Below are 18,578 nucleotides of genomic sequence, written 5' to 3'. Positions count from 1 at the left end.
GTTAACTTTGACATCCCCATAATTGAAGGTCAGATAGATGCAGACACCATAGAAAAATGGTTAAATCTGCTAGAAGGGTATTTTTCGGGTCATGATTTCTCCAACCAGGAAAATATTACTTTTGCGCTTCTCAAAGTCACCTCCCACGTCAAGGACTGGTGGGAAACCTATTGTAAGAAGAAGGACGAAAGTACACCCTCACTAACACGTCTTCAATGGGAGGCTTCAATGCTAACACATCTAATATTTTCAACTATATTTATTGTAACTAATTGTTGTAGTTGATATAACCACCCTCCAAAATTTTGCCAATGCTTTGATTTTGGATCATTCCTTTTGTCCACGTGAGCTGATATTCTATTGTTGTCAAGTATTCATGGTATGTTAAAGACTTATATTTTTGTACTTTTTCTTTTGATGTAATGATCTCGTCTTGGCATATTTCAAGCATAAGCTAACCTTCTTACTTGACCTTGCAGCATGTTTGGGCTTGCCTCCAGAAACTGCACAATCTTGGAAGGCAGGCCATCCTTGCCTCTAGAAACTATGAAATCCTTCTTGGTAGGCCATCTTTGAGCTTGAAAACTACATAGTTCTAAATGGCAGCCTAGCATTGTGGATGGAAACTGCACAAAGCATCCCTTGAGCTCATAAACTATGCAATTCACTAAGTCAAGAAGTTGCCCAGTCCTCGGGAATTGTGCAATCCTTCTTGGTAGTGTACATACAAGTTTCCTAAAAAAGAAAAACAATAAAAAATAAAAATTTATGCCTAGAAAATAAGGATTTACTAATTAGTTTCTTGAAGGTGGCACACTTACTATTTTTGGAACTTTCTGCCAAATGTCATTTTTTCCTTGATTTTAAGCATACACATCATAAACCCAAATCAGTAAAGATCTATTTAATAGGTTCCCATAAATCTCATTTGTACATTCGATATTGGAGCTCTAGCATTCCCAAGGAGATCAATGAGCCTTCGATGAAGTATGCGGCGCTTTTCCAGGTGAATTTTTATTTTATCATATTTTGTCACTTTTCTATCACTTTTTGTCATTTTACTTTTGTGAGTGTTGTTTTTCTTATTTATTCTTGTCATTTTAATGTATATAATCTTGTACAAGCATTGGTTTGGTTCGTCGTTTTCCTTTCACAAGTGTCGCATTAGTTTTCTTGTTTTTTCCGGTTAGTGGTCACCATTACGATGACTCTTCTTGCATGTTTGTTTTTCTTTTTGCATGTTGATCTTCCGTGCTTGTTTTGCATTGATCTATGCATAGTCATATATGCACTTTAACATGCACGATCACTCAAATCTACTTGTTTCCCACACTCTCACCAAGCATATCTGCCCTTCCACTAGCCATGCATCACCTTGTCTAGTTGGGAATTATGCAAGTATGAGGCTCAAGCTCTCAGTTTGGCCTTTGATACTGCACAATGCATAGTACAGGCTGACCCAACTATGCAGTGTTCAGTTCCAGGGCTTAGGCCTTCCACTTTGGCCATTAAGACTACACAATGCGCATTCTCTCCCACAATATTCCTAGGTTGGACTGCACATTGCTCAATATCTAGCCTCAAGCTGCATCACTGGCTGCTGATAATGCATAATGTGTAATTCCCATAGCTAGTCTCCCTCCCTTCACTTCCAAAATTCCACAATTTTCCTAGTCAATGCATGTAGTTGTGCCTAATCATGCTTTGTAAGTTGATTTATTGAAGCTAATTTATTGTCTCACATGGGTGATTTTTCCTCCCACGGGTATTGCAGGTGTTGAGCACTTCTTTTCATCAATCGCTATTATCATAGCACCTAAGAGAACTACTTCAAAGGATACCACAAAGAGCAACACCGGGGAGGTAGTTGAGAGTACGCTAGTTTACTTTCTAGTGTACTCAGACACTCAAGTGATTGTAGAAAAGGAATCAGATCTTACATGGCAAAAGGTGAATGATATTTTCTCAGCAAAAAACTTCAAAGAAGATATGGAAGATGAGCAGGTGTATGTCAATGTCTAGAAATCGATGTTACACAGGGTTGCATGTAGATACCCAACATTCCCATGTGTAGATGTTATTATTTGGATATTGTCTCACACGGATCCAAAGACTCTCACTATTAACAGTACCACCGAACGGAGGCTTGCTTATCTTTTGGTAGCAAACTATCATCTCATGTATCATTTTTGTTGGCATTATGATGTATGTGTTTTGCTTGATGGTAACACACTTGTAGCAGAACAACTCACCTGTATATGGTAACTAGATGAATCTATAGAAGAGACAGAATGCATGATAGTAGTGTTTACAAATGTGATGAAATGCAGGGCAGCTTCAAGGAATCAGTTTAGAAGGCAACTCATTCAGATGAAAGTATAGAAGGTAAACAACAAAGAAATTATAGGTCAGTCTTCACAGAATGAAGAAAGAGAGGTATATGTAGGTTCACAATTGACCAAGCTACATATACATGCAAGTTCACTGTATACAAGTCGCGTATATGTACACATGCACTTTCATAGAAGGAAAAGCGTATATACCTTGGAAAACTAAATTTTTGGTCTGAAGCATTTGGTCCATGGTATTTTGATCCATGGTATTGGTCCAAGGTATCTGGTCCGAGGTATTGACCCCAGGTATTTGGTCCAAGGTATTGGTCCTAAGTGGTTTTGGTCCATGGTATTGAGAAAGGCCTAAGACTATAAAAGGAGGAGAACATCATTAGGCTAAGGTGTACAAGTATCGAATATCTGATGAAGTGTGAAATCTAATATGAAGGTTATTGGCTTATGGTGTTGTGCTTGATCTGAACCAAGGATGAACCTTAGCGTTTGATGAAGGATAATATCTAATGATGTATCACGATCTCAAGGCTTGAAGTGAATTATCTTTATGTGGTTTGATCATTTATCTGAATAAGTGGCGCATGTTGTAGTCTGTAAATATGATGATCTAGGTATGGTTGAAGTCTGGAATAGTTGTAATGTTTAAATCATCATTTACAGATCTGTACGCAAGTTCACTTTAGAAAAAGAGCGTATACATGCGGGTTCTGCGTATCAAACCAGTGTATATATCATAAATTTAATTTGCAAATTTGTACGTTGGTTTTCCTTGAGGAAAGTGTGTATGCACGCAGGTTTGACACATGCAAGTAGCATATACCTTATAAAATATGTTTTGGTTGCTTCTTTTTTCTGTTGCAGTGTCCTGGGTTCTGGCTTGCGTTCTGCTTACTGTATTCTGATGATAGCATTTTGAATTATCAGATTGATGGAGTGATTGATTGATTCGATCGTGGTTGGTTCAAAAGGGAGATTGGTTGATGCAGATATATTTGAAGATTGATGTTATTGATGGATCTAGTCTGAAAATTTATGAAACGTGTTCCTCAAAGAAAAGAAATGGTTGTAGCCTTCTGTAGGCCGACATCTACGTACTAGTAATCATATCAGCTAGTACTAGAGCTAGGGGGTTGTAGATCCCTTCCAGTAGAAGATGGAGAACAAGAGAAGGTTGTAGCCTTCTATAGGTAGAAGCCTGTGTACTGGTATTAAGCTACACCAGTACAAAATATTGTAAACAGAATTCTCTTATTATTAAAAGAAGACAGAGACGATTGTAGCAGGTGGTTTTAACCCACATTGGGTTTCCACCTTATATCTTGGTGTTCATGTGTGTTACTTATATGTGATGCTTTATTCTACTTTTACTGCACTGTCTAATGAATTCCTAATATACTAGTTAAAGTTCTATGCATGATAATTTGGGTAAATCAAAAGATCTCTGCATATACGCTAGTTGCATTAAGTACAGTTGCGTATACACGCTAGTTCACTAAGCTGAAGTAGTGTATACAAATGAGTTTTGAAATTTAAATTATTGATCTGATAATACTAATTCACCCCCCCCTCTCAGTATTATTTCCAACAATTGGTTTCAGAGCAGGTCCTTCAGAAGAAGCTTGATTGCTTGAAGGGAGATCCATCATCATGAGTAATCAATAAAGCAGTGGATACATCAGACCGCCAATCTTTGATGGGAGCAACATTGTTTATTGGAAGGTAAGAACCATAGCCTATCTTCAGTCTCTTGGAACAGAGGTCTAGGAAATCGTGGAAGGAAGATATACATTTCCATCATCAATTCCTACAGACACAGCAGGTAAAAAACAATATGAAACCAATGCCAAGGTTGTCAATACATTATTGGGAAGTCTGTCACTATCAGAGTTTGTCAAAGTTATGCAACTCAAATCAGCGAAAGAAATATGAGACAAAATCATTCTAAGCTACGAAGGAGACTCTCAGGTAGAACGTGCTAAACTGCAAACTCTCAAAATTCAATATGAAACTCTCAAGATGCATAATGATGAAAGTATAGCTAGTTACTTCTTACGTATAGATGATATTGTTAATTGCATGAAGAATCTAGGTGAAGAGATAAAGGAAGTTACCTTAGTTGAAAAAGTTTTAAGATCCTTATCTGCTAAATTTGAATCAAAAGCATCTGCCATAGAAGAAAAGCAAGATCTGCAGACTATTACTATGACATAGCTTCACAGAATCTTAACTGCCTTTGAGATGAGAAAAGGAGGTCCATTAGATATGAGAGAATCCGCATTTAAAGCTTCAGAAAAAGGAAAAGAAGAACCCAATGAATCAAGACATATTTCAGAAGAAGAAGAGGAAGAAAACTTTGTCAAGAAGCTTCAACGGGGTTCCGAAAGATTCAAAGGTAAACTACCTTTCAAATGTTTTGCCTGTGGTAGAGTCAGTCATTATGCTACCAAATGTCCTCATAAAGATAAATATGATAAAGGGAAGGAATTTGCAAAATGGAATAGAAAACAAAGTGTAAGCAAAAAGAGCTACTATACTCATGCAGATAGAAATGGTTTAGCAAATAGTGATGAAGATGAAAATAGTAATGACTATAGACTTTTGATGGCTTATGAAGATGATTATTTTTGGATGCTTTAGATGAAGAAGATCTTTATGAAGAAATCTCTAAACTCAAAATTTGTTTAGAAGAAAAAAATATGATTATAGATACCTTGACATACCAACTTGTTGAAAGAGAAAAACACAATGAAAAGCTAGAATGTGAAATTGTGGGTCTAAGAAAGGATCTTGAGAAAACAAAAGCTCTCAAACTTAGATTTGCTAAAGCATCAGAAAACTTAAATAAAATTATCGAAGTGCAGTGCTCTCCTCTGATAAAGACAAGTCTTGGATATACTGAAGAAACATCTCAATCACAGAAGCTGTCAACCTCCACTAAAAGCTATCTTGATGCAGTGAAGAGCAGTGAATAGTTTGACAATCGTCAGCAAAGGCATAAAGCAGATCACCAGGTGAATCAGGCTCAATTTACTTCAAGGATGAACAAAAGCCAAAATCAACCTCAGGTAAATTGTACTCAATTTTCTTCAAAGGTAAATATCAATAGAAACTACAATCAACAGGTCAGTAGATTCAATAATCGCAGGAACTTCTTTAATGGTCAATGTTTCTCATGTCATAATTTTGGACACAAAGTTGCTCAATGTGTTGCTTACAAAACTATCATGACTAGAGAAGCACGAAATCAAAGGAATGTGATAGGGATCGAGAAAAGTTCCTATAATAACTTTTCTCTTCTTGAAAATGAAATAGAACGCTCAATCTGTAACAACTTTGGCCATAAAGAATCTGAATGCAGGAGTAAATTTTGGCAAATAGCTCAAATTTAGAAGAAAACTCCATTAAATCTCAAAATATGGAAAAAGAAAGAACTGCAAACAGAAAGATTTGGTATAGCCTTGTATGCAGAAGGACAAGAAAACCAGTGGTACATCGACAGTGGATGCTCAAAACACATGACAGGTGACAAAGAAAAACTGCACTCATATAATGCCTTAGAAAAGGAAAGAGTGTCTCATTTGGAAACGAAACTCCTATTGTCATAAAAGGTAAAGGGCCTGTTTTCTTGAAAGAAAAAGTTAAAGCTGGGAATGTTATGTATGTTGATGGCTTAAAGCATAACCTATTGAGTGTGAGTCAAATGTGCGATCAAGGAAATGAAATAGTGTTTTGATCAAATGGATGTGTTGTTTGTGAGCTTGATGCAGAACAAACTATGATCAAAGGGACAAGAACTCCAAACAACTTATACATACTCAAGGGAGGACAACAACAGTGCTATCTAAGCAAAAATGATGAAAATTGGCTATGGCACAAAAGATTGGGACATCTAAGCTTTTCTAAAATAAGAAAAGCATGCAGATTACAGGTTGTTTGTGATCTTCCAAATATAAACATTCCTAAAAATACTATATGCAAATCATGTCAATTCGGTAAGAAAACCAGATCTCACTTCATCGAAAAGGAAGGGTCGGCTAGTAAGCCTCTTGAACTTGTTCATACTGATTTATGTGGACCATCAGGGAAAAAGTCACCTCGCAGAGAAGAATTCTTTATATTATTCATTGATGATTTTTCCAGAATGTGTTGGATAGGTCTTCTAAAGCATAAAGATGAAGCATTTGAAAAGTTCAAAGCCTTCAAAGCTTTGGTTGAAAATGAATCAGATCGCAAAATCAAATGCCTCAGATCTGATCAAGGAGGGGAATTTACCTCGGATGAATTCTTTGACTTTTGTGAACAACACGGAATAAAAAGGTAGTTCTCCACTGCAAGGACTCCTCAACAAAATGGAGTCATAGAAAGGATGAACATAACTGTTCAACAAATAGATCGTGCTATGCGAGATGAATCTGGAACTCCTGCAACCTTTTGGGGTGAAGCTACATTTTCCGCCATCACTATTCTCAACCAAGCAAATGTTCAAGTAAATAGCACTCAAACTCCACATGAACTTTGGTATGGTAAGACTCCTACTATAAAATACTTCAAAGTTTTTGGAAGCAAATGTTACATAAAAAGCACTGATGAAAAACTTGGTAAGTTTGAACCCAGAGCAGATGAAGTTATTCTTCTTGGCTACTCTTCCCGAAGTAAAGGATATAAATGTTACAATAAAAGACTTGGGAAAATTATTGAAAGTATTGATGTTGTGGTTGATGAAGCATGCAAAAAACCAAAACAGATAAAAACCAAAGATTGTGACAATGAAGAAGATGAGAATCATTTTCCCACATCAAATCACACTGATTCTGAAGAAGAAACCAATGAAGCACCAGAAGAAGAGATAACGATAGAAGAAAAGACTCCATCCAGATATGTTCAGAAAAATCATCCAAAAACTCAAATTTTAGGGGAAAGGGGCAGGTGTGCAGAGTAGAAGAACCATTGCCAAAACCTCAAGCTATCTAGCATTACTATCTTCCACTAAACCTCAAAATGTAAATGAAGCATGCAGAGATGAATGTTGGGTCAAGGCCATGAATGAAGAACTTGAGCAAATTGAAAATAATAATACTTGGGAATTAGTTCCTAGAACTCATGATACGAATATCATAGGAACTAAATGGATATTCAAAAACAAGCTGAACGAAAATGGAGAAGTTATTAGAAACAAGACCAGACTTGTTTGTAAAGGATATGCTCAACAAGAAGGTATAGATTTTGAGGAAACTTTTGCACCTGTTGCTAGACTTGAAGCCATAAGAATGTTTCTTTCTCTTTCTAGTTTTCAGAAATTCAAAGTATACCAAATGGATGTAAAATATGCCTTTCTTAACGGAGACTTAGGAGAAGAAGTCTATATTGAACAACTAGAAGAATTCATTCTTGGAAATGATGCAAAACTTGTATGCAAACTCAGAAAATCTCTCTATGGGCTAAAACAAGCTCTAAGGGCATGGTATTACTGTCTTGACAAATTCTCCACCAACAGGGTTTGTCAAAGGGGTTAGCAGATAGCAATCTATATACAAAGATGGACACTGGTAAATTGCTAATAATTGTTGTGTATGATGATGATATCATTTTTGGTAGCAAGAAGAATCCATGAGTCAGAATTTTTCTTCAATAATGCAGCAAGAATTTGAAATGTCTTTGCTTGGTGAGCTTACCTATTTTCTTGGTCTACAAATTCAACAAAATAAAGATGGTATTTTTCTCTCACAAACCAAATATCTCAAACAGATCCTGAAAAAGTACGGCATGGAAGATTCTAAACCAGTATGTACTCCAATGGTAACAGGATGCAGTCTTAGCTCAAATGATGAATCAGCAGCAGTACATCAACCAACTTACAGATCCATGATTGGCAGTCTTCTTTATCTAACAGGTACCTGACTGGACATCGTGCATGCAGTGGGAATAGTTGGAAGATTCCAAGAAAATCCAAAGGAATCACACCTTCAGGCAGTCAAAAGAATTTTCAAATATATTCAAGGAACACAGAACTTTGGCTTATGGTATCCTAGAGATACAAATCTTACACTTCATGCATATACAGATGCAGATTGGGTAGGAAGTGTTGATGACAGAAAAAGCACTAGTGGTGGTGTATTCTATATGGGTTCCAAGTTAGTGTCTTGGTTCTGCAAGAAACAAAGCTCAATTGCATTATCTACAGCTGGAGAAAAATATGTGGCTACTGCGTATTGCTACACACAACTACTTTGGATGATGCAAACCTTGCAAGACATTCAGATCACATGTACTCCACCCATCTCCATTCTATGTGATAATACATGTGCCATCAGTATTTCAAAGAATCTAGTCATGCACTCCAAGACCAAGCACATACCCATCAAATATCATTTCCTACATGAGCAAGTGCTTGAACAAAAAGTCAAATTGGAGTATGTTCCCTCCAAAGAATAGGTTGTTGATATATTCACTAAACCACTACCCAGAGAGACATTTGAATATCTCAAACAAAATCCGGGAGTAGTTTCTGCATCATCCTACTGTTAAATCTTGTTTTTTAGAGAAAGGTGGTTATATGCGAGTTTCATGAAGCATAGTTGCGTACATACGCGAGTTCCTGTGGGCACAGTCGTGTATATGTTGGTTTAAAGAAAAGCAGTAGGCCAGACTCGGGAAAAAGGGGTCTGCTATGGTTATGTAAAGTATCTACTCTATTTAATGATGTTTTCATTCTGCTGATTACATGTGGAAATATATTAGTGCTCATAAATTTGTTGATAACTTGATGTATATCTGATCAATGATGATGCTTTGATATCTCTTATTGACATATGCATTGATCAGATCTAACAGTGAACAAGTGGAACAGGTTCAAGGGGACAACATGATTGATGATATTTTGGGAACTAATGATGGACATATACAGGTTGTTGGTGTAGATGTTGTTGACAGATGATGCTGATGACTATCATGGTCTTGTTTAAGATATTTGGTCTTTGTTATATATGTCATGTATATCTTTTAATGTAACGGTCATGAAAAGATCTAATTTGTAACCCCACTATTCATGGGATGGATGATGTAATGTTTCTTGTTTTTGACATGTATAAACAATTGATATACCCCACTTGGTTGGGTGGATGAGTCAAATTTGGTATATCCCCACTTGGTTGGGAGATGGATGTATGTATGTGTCATTGGTGATAGGAAAGTCATTTGTGATGTATGTATAGAGTCATGTTCTTCTTTTAGAACATATTTTTGCAGACTTTGCTTATGCTCAGGGGGAGCATGGACTCGATCATGGTGGCTCAATCAACACACTTCAGCATATCAGAGAATTCAACATGCACTCAGGGGGAGCATGACCCTTTGCCCTTGATGTCAAAGGGGGAGAGTGACTTGGTGTGGTTGTTGCCATCAAGTCCAAAGGGGGGGGGGGGTGGATTGTTAGCATTATGGTGTATGTGTTGTACTTGATCACAACCCACTTGTAGCAAAACAACTCACCTGTATATGGTAACTAGATGAATCTATAGAAGAGACAGAATGCATGATAGTAGTGTTTACAGATGTGATGAAATGTTGGGCAGCTTCAAGGAATCAGTTTAGAAGGCAACTCACTTAGATGAAAGTGTAGCAGGTAAACAACAAAGAAATTATAGATCAGTCTTCACAGAATGAAGAAAACAAGGTATATGCAGGTTCACCATTGACCAAGCTATGTATACACACAAGTTCACCATATACAAGCCGCATATACGTACACATGCACTTTCATAGAAGGAAAAGCGCGTATACCTTGGAAAACTAAATTTTTGGTCCGAAGCATTTGGTCCATGGTATTTTGATCCATGGTATTGGTCCAAGGTATCTGGTCCGAGGTATTGACCCTAGGTATTTGGTCCAAGGTATTGGTCCTAAGTGGTTTTGGTCCATGGTATTGAGAAAGGCCTAAGACTATAAAAGGAGGAGAAGATCATTAGGCCAAGGTGTGCAAGTATCAAATATCTGATGAAGTGTGAGATCTAATATGCAGGTTATTGGCTTATGGTGTTGTGCTTGATCTGAACCAAGGATGAACCTTAGCGTTTGATGAAGGATAAGATCTAATGATGTATCAAGATCTCAAGGCTTGAAGTGAATTATCTTTATGTGGTTTGATCATTTATCTGAATAATTGGCGCATGTTGTATTCTGTAAATATGATGATCTGGGTATGACTAAAATCTGGAATAGTTGTAATGTTTAAATCATCATTTATAGATCTGTACGCAGGTTCAATTTAGAAAAACAGTGTATACACGTAGGTTTTGCATACAAAGCAACATATATATCATAAATTTGATTTGCAGATCTGTATGCTGGTTCGCCTTGAGGAAAGTGTGTATGCACACAAGTTCGACACATGCAAGTAGCGTATACCTTATAAAATATGTTTGGTTGCTTTTTTTTGCTGTTGCAGTGTTCTGGGTTCTGGATTGGGTTCTGGTTACTATGTTCTGATGACAACATTCTGAATGATCAGATTGCTGGAGTGATTGATTGATTCGATTGTGGTTGGTTCAAAAGGGAGATTGGTTGATGCAGATATATTTGAAGATTGATGTTACTGATGGATCCAGTCTGAAAATTTATAAAACATGTTCCCTGGAAGAAAAGAGAAGGTTGTAGTCTTCTGTAGGCTGGCACCTACGTACTAGTAATCATATCATCTAGTACAAGATCTAGGGGGTTGTAGCTCCCTTTCAGTAGAAGCTGGAGAACGAGAGAAGGTTTTATCCTTCTGTAGGTAGAATCCTGCGTACTGGTATAAGACTGCACCAGTACAAAAAATTGTAAACAAAATTCTCTTATTATTAAAAGAAGACAGAGACGATTGCAGCATGTGGTTTTCACCCACATTGGGTTTCCACCTTATATCTTGGTGTTCATGTGTGTTACTTATGTGTGATGCTTTATTCTGTTTTTACTGCACCGTCTAATGAATTCCTAATATACTACTTAAAGTTTTATGCATGATAATTTGGGTAAATCAAAATATCTCTACATATACATTGGTTGCATTAAGTATAGTTGCGTATACATGCTAGTTCACTAAGCTGAAGTAGCATATACAAATGAGTTTTGAAAATTAAATTATTGATCTGATAACACTGATTCACCCCCCCCCTCTCAATATTATTTCCAATAATTTTCCTGAGCCAAAATCGCTCATGGATTCATGCTTTTATGTGAAAACTAGCCACTTTAGCACCAAGGAGATTGTTAAAGGTTGGGTAAAAGAGCCAAAAAAAATTCGTAAAACACCCACCAACACATACAAGACAAAATCTCTCAGTATGGTCTATCATCTCTTGTTCATCCTATGTTGCATAATCTATAGTAAGCAGAGCACCGAGATGTTCCCTGAAGGGTGGGATTTCTTATTGGACCAAGTTGTGAATGAAGGTAAACCATTCAATTGGTCATATTTTTTGGCTCAGCAGTTTCAGATCCATGTATCTAACACCCTTATTCCTCCTAAGGGTGGGAAAGTTATATTTTACATGTCTGCATATATACTAGATGCAATCTGCACACACAATGCTTTCCCTTGCATGAATTGGACTTGGAAACCACATGAGCCTGCCATGTATGTTTATTGCAAGTTGTTTTCAAAGTGTAGCCACAGAGGAGTAATGGAGAAGCTAATTTATCACTTCCTTATTTTATTGTACAATATGATCTTTGATAAAGATCCACCTTGCATGTCACATGGGGCAATGGAAGCATAATCACAGATAGAATATTGGTTTTCCTCTTCAAATGGAACTTTCTTGAGGGTATTTGATGGACCTGAGCCTTAGCATTTTTTATCGAGGTATGCCTCTGATAAGCTAGTCATGAAAGAAGTTTTGTATCATCTCTCCATAGGGTTATTAGTAGCTTTGCATAGGAAGAAGAAAGCACCTTGACTAGCTCTTCCTATACAAATCGGATTGTGCAAGATAAAGAACTTGAGGTTGTGGATACTAAAGGGAAGGAAATAGAGAAATTTGCATTCGATACTCAATATTTTAATCTATACAATTCGAGGAATATTTGAAAAGACCATTGTGCGAGAATCCATTTTTTATAGCTAAGAGGGACCTTTCACTAGGTAGAGGAGGATGGATGGAAGAATTGTTACAATACCTCCAAGTCCCACAAGCCAATCAGTTTTGTAGGAACTTCACAAGTTTCTTCGCAGTAGGAAGGCACTCTAGAGGTAGAACAAGCAGAGGTGCGAAACCTAGTGCATAGTCCAGAGGGAGAATGAAGCGCAAGATGAAATCATATCCAATCATTATGAGAGCGGCTATAACAACAGAAAATAAGAGGAAATTGAGGATGCCGGAAGAGAAATGGAAGCAGAGGGAAGAACAGGAGAAAAGGTGAAAATAAGAAGAAGAGAAGCAGAAACAAGAATAAGAAGAAAGGTGAAGAGTGGAAGTATTAGCAGAAGAAACAACACAGAGAAAAGTTGAAGAGCTAGAATAGAACTGAAAATCAGAGAAGGAGAGAAAATAGATACAGGAAAAAGAGCTCACTCAGTAAATAGAGGAATTTATTTAAATTCAAGACATGGAGGAACCAAAGCCACAAAAATAAGATTTCGACCTAATTCCGAGTACACATCAGGTCACCATTCAATCTCCCCATCCTCTAGTGGAGCAAGCTGTAACCAAGGAAGAGGAAATTGTTCCTCTTGACGTTGGTCTGGTTATGGATATGTACAATCTGACTTGTGATGAGCTTCAGAAAAAATTTGTACAAGCGAGGAAGAAACATTTTCTGGATGACCTTGCATCACATGCATTCATCAAATAAAGGGCGGTCATGATAGACACTAGAAGAAATCAAAGTGCCATTGTCACAGCCAACTTGGCCTTCGCAGGTGCTACAAAGTCAAATATGGACTATTTGTTGACCGAGAACAAATAGTTGGAAAAGAATTTACAGGCTACTAGGAAAGAGGTTGAACAACTCTGAGTAGAGGTATAGAATGCAACTTCTGCATAGGTCCATCTGGAAGAAATGAAGGCAACAATACTCGGTGAAGTATCGACACTAGGAGAGACCATGCAATACTTCATGAGGAGCTTGTTACTATGAATAAGGCAGTTTTCCACTTGCCTAGATTACATCAGAAGTGTAAATATTTTTTTAAAACTCTTAAGAATGTACAAGCTACCATCACTATCATGCATGAATGGGAAATTCAATACAAAGGGGCACCACTTGACTTGGGCAAGAAAACAAGGCAAGAGGCAAATTTGGGGAAGGTAAATGTTTGGATGCTCATCTAGATTAACAAACAACTTACCTCGTTCATTTCCAAAACTTTGGCCTCATATGAACGTTTGTACAACAATTTAGACTTCTTGGTGAAATCACACAAGATCCCATTAGTCAGCTCACTCGCAGAGATCAAGCACATGAATTTTGTTAGCTAGGAGATCGGAGAATACTTGGAACAGTTGAGACAGGTAACCATAAAGGAATATCTTGAAGTAAATAGACAAAATATGCACAAGTACATTGGTGGCCCTGTCCAAATCAAAATGATGTTTCTACTGCTCAAGAAGGAAACACAAATTGGTTCCATGTTAGTGTACTAAGATTCCATGGAGGCCAGAGTTCAGTTCTAGCCCAGCACCATCACATAGTTTAGGGATGTCATCATGTAATACAGAGCTTGGCACTGCTACGTAGTCGAGAAACATCAAGTGGAAGTTGTTGAGCTAGAGTTTCCCCAAACTCAAGCTTAATTTTTTGTCTTATTAGGTTGTCTAGTTGGATCTACCCAATTTTGTCTTATATGGGTACAAGTGTATTGTAAAATTATTTTGTAATTAATTTGTAAGTGAAATTCCAAGTGTTAATATTGGAATGTGAAGATTCATAATGTAATGTAATGTAATGAGTCATTTTGTAAAGAAGTTGAAGAGTCACGAGGGAAGTCCAAGAGTCATAAAGGGGAGTTAAAGAGTCACCCCTTCTTGTTATAAATATACCCTCATAACTCATGTAAAGGGATTTTGGGGAGCCAAGCTTTTGGCTAGGCTTAGGCTTAGAATTAGGAGCTTGGGAGTTTGTGAGATCCTTGGCTTTTCCATAGTGTAGAGGGAGTATCTTTCTTTGGAGGCCCAAGTGTTGACTTCATGTTCCAATATTGGGGCTAGTGGTTTGTCAACAGTATATGTATGATTGGAACTTTCACTTAATAAAAGCTCAGATGCAGAAATTTCAAGTATCTGTTGTGAATATAGTAGGATTATTCTTGATATGTTTGAAATGTATATTATTTAACTTACACTTATTCTTATGAACTATTTTGTTTGCATTGGTAGTATGCATGTTGTTGTTTAATTCCATCATTGTTAACTTATGAACTATTTCGCAGATTAGCTTGTGATGTCTTTATTCTCGCGTGTTCCTTTCAAGCTCTGTACTATTACAGGCTTATGAGGGACTCACTCATTTTTTCTTCATGTGATAGAACCTCCATGCATTCCACTTGACTTTCCGAAGAGTCACACACTTGTTCCCACCAAAGTCACCATACATCACTCTATGTGTTATTGTAGCCAAGGTACATCATTAAAACCCATTGCATTGCAACCAAGCCATATTCTGGATGGGACTCCTACACCAAATGGTGTGAGGTCTAATTGGGACTTCATATCGGGGAGATCCCTTAAATGTTGGTGTGTCCATCACCATTAACATTTATGGCACTAGAAGGAGGTCCAAATGATAAGCTGAGCCCATGAAGTATGTTTGCACTTTCCGTATCATTAAATGACTTCTTCCCAAATCATAACCTCGACATGATTTTCTAGAACCACTAATCTGAAAGTTCCTGTGGGAATATTTCATGACTTGTCAAATCTAAAATTCGATGTCGAGGGTGGAACAACCATTCTTGAGCACACTGCTTGTTTTTTCGAATTTTGCACAAAACACAATATTCACTGTGAGGATACTACGTACAGGTTGTTCATCCTCACATTCAAAGTGCGCTTAAAGGAATGGTGCTACACATTTCTAGCCGATTCCATTCATTCTTTCAAACATCCTGTCAAGGAGCTTTATGGTGCCTTTGACAGGGATGATTACAAATATGTTTTCAATAAAATCATGTGATTGCAAAAAGCACTTGATGAATCTCTTGATGATTTTCAATATCGTTTCTTTCATTTTTGTTTTGAATTTTTCGAAGATGATATCAATTGGAATTTAATAAAAGAGAAATTTGAATTTCTTGTTCACATTTCGATGAATCCACACGAATATGAATCTTTCAAAAGTCTCCCAATGTACCTCGGTTATAGAGATTCTAAATCTGCGACGAACAAAGTTGTTGTTCCAAGTGACTATTCGTCTTACCCTAATCCAAGTGAATATTGGTGGCCACCCACCTATTCCACTTGGGCCCCCATCATTGTTTCTTTCATTTTTTTAGTTTCCTTAATTATAGCACAGTTTACTATTTTTGGCAATTTTTCGGTTCTTGAACTTCCAGAGCCATTTTGAGGCCTTAAACAATTTTTTTTTGGAAAACAGACAAACTCAAGTCTCTAACCAATGTTTATAGTTGAAAGTTGTAGTCCTCATATAGATATTTCTAATGATGTATTGTGCATGTCAAATGGAGATCATATGCCAAGGTTACGACCCCAGAAAGTTGATGTACCAATTTTCCCAAACAGGGCCCATAGGTTTGGCACTTCATCTCCTAGGGTTAGGTTTTTGAATGTTTAGAGTTTTCCATTATTTCTCAATAATAAATAGGCCTTCGAGCCTAATTATAACATAGTTCAGAGGCATGTAACTGCCACATCCCTTCTCATAGATAAGCTACCATCGCCCAAGCTAGTATATTTCCATTTCTGTATGTAAGCATATTTCAATTCTTTGATATTAATGAAATGAATTTTTCTTTCTGTTGCATCTCTGTGTATATGTGTATTTCTGTATTTCTTATGTTTCTGCATAATTCTGGATCAGTGGTATCAGAGCGGTCTACTCTTTCTCTATTTTTCTTTGCATGTCCCCAATGAGGTTAGGGAATAAGGAGTTAGGGTTCGAACTATTTGAACCTTTGCAAGACCAACCTTGGAAACCCCGATGTCCTGAAAGATGAGGGGATAGGAGATCCTTTCAAAATATTGCTTTAGCAATCCCTCAAGCGAGAGAGGAACGTGATGATGGATAACTTTGCCTAAATCCTTTGGCGGCTACCCACAAGTAATGCATCTTCATCCAGCAGCCACTCTGGAGGCACCACTCCTTTTAAGGTACAATTTAACTTTGATATTCCCATATTTGAAGGCTAGAAAGATGCAACCACCATAGATAGATGGTTAAATCTATTGGAAGGATATTTTTTAGTTCATGACTTTTCCAATTGGGAAAATAATACTTTTACACTTCTCAAAGCCACCCCACACATCTAGGACTAGTGGTAAACCTACGATGAACAAAAGGATGAGAGGGAATCCTTATTGTTTTCAGCTGCACCCACTTGGAATTATTTCCAAGATGCCATCAAGGAATAATATTACCCCATTGGGAGCTATGAAGATAAATATAAAGTGGACCACGTTGCAGTAGGGAAGGGACCAAGATGTGTTGGAGTTCACAAATTTTTTCCATACCCTTCACATGAAGTTGGGTATCAAGTATTCTGAGAAGAATTTGGTACTCAAGTACTGCAGTTGTCTACACAAGTACATCCAGGACGAGATGGATTTCCTGGACATATCCTCGCTTGGCGTCGCCTATTGATACGTTGTTAAGATCGAGAAAAAACTTAAAAATAAGAAGTGAGACTTTGAATCTATAAATTCGAAGTAAGGGAAAGGCCCCCCCAAGATGCAAAACAAAGGAAAAAGCGAAGGCGGGGCAACCCGGGACAACCCATCGAAGCAAAAAGTGAATAAAAACACCATGAAGACAAAGAAGGACGCAAGTGAGTGTCGAGCCAAGAAGTCACTACTGGTTGAGTTGAAGGCTTACGAATTATATGCATGTTCTGACTCTAAGTTAGAAACTGACAAGGGGAATGACAAAGGGAAGAAAATTACCGATGTAGAGCCTAGTGCCACTATTGCCACTACCAAGATCTAGACGGATGAGTCCGAAGATCCAAAGGAGGGGGATCTGTTCTTCCACTCACAAATGTGGGTGAAGGATTCCCTACTGCAATTCATTGTCGTCAGTGGGAGCCAAAAGAACCTTTTCAGTATAGGTCATGAAGTTGTTGGGCCTATTGCCACACCACACCCACAACCGTACACCATCAAGTGGCTTCACCAAGGGCGAGATCTCTGTGTCAGCCAACAGTGTCTCCTTCCCTACATCAGCAAGCCCTTCACAAATGAGGTATTTTGTTATGTTGCTTTTCTTGAAGTTTGTGATGTAGTATTAGGCCAACCATATTTGTGGAAGCATCATGGTATGTATGAGTCTATGCCTCACACTATTATTATTACTTTAGGTGATAAGTTTTACAGGATATCGGAGGTAGGACTGCCTACCACCATTTCTTTGATCACTATGAAGCAATGTAGTAAGATCATTTCCCATGTCGGGAAATTCATTTTCCTTATGATTCACCCTCAAGGAAAGAAGAATATTGTGGCCACTACCTCTAGACAAGGTTCCTTCACATGGCAACAGTAGATGGAAAGGGTTATGGAGGATTACAGGGACATCTTCACCTCACCCATAGGGGTACCTCTGCACTGTCAGGTCAAGCACTCCATTGATATGACCCCAGGCATGTTGCTACCCAATGAATCGATCTATCAACGCTCTGTTCTGGAGAATGATGAAATTAAGAGGTAGATTCAAGAGATATTGCAGAAAGGTAACATCATGCCAAGTTCATCACCCTGTGGGAGCTATATTGTTAGAAAATTATATATTACAGAGCAATGTATCACATAAAATATTGCAGAAATATAAACACAGAAAACGCATAAAACAAGAGAGACACAGATATACGTGGTTCACCCAGTTTGGGCTACATCCACGGAGAAATAGCCAGTCCTTCTTTTACATTATCTAGCAAATTGAAGAGATACAACCCACAGCAGATCCACTGTAACACCCTCTTCGTCTCAATCTCCTCTCTCTTCCTCACTCAGAATATAGATCTACATAGACGCAATACAATTCCCTCATATTTAGCGAGGGGTTGCCTTCTAGAGAAAAAAACCC

This window comes from Pinus tabuliformis, chromosome 1_2, assembly GCF_031772625.1.
Source record: "Pinus tabuliformis cultivar Carrire ecotype Pingquan chromosome 1_2, CPIR1, whole genome shotgun sequence".
Taxonomy (NCBI): domain Eukaryota; kingdom Viridiplantae; phylum Streptophyta; class Pinopsida; order Pinales; family Pinaceae; genus Pinus; species Pinus tabuliformis.
Note: the sequence above shows the minus strand (reverse complement) of the source record.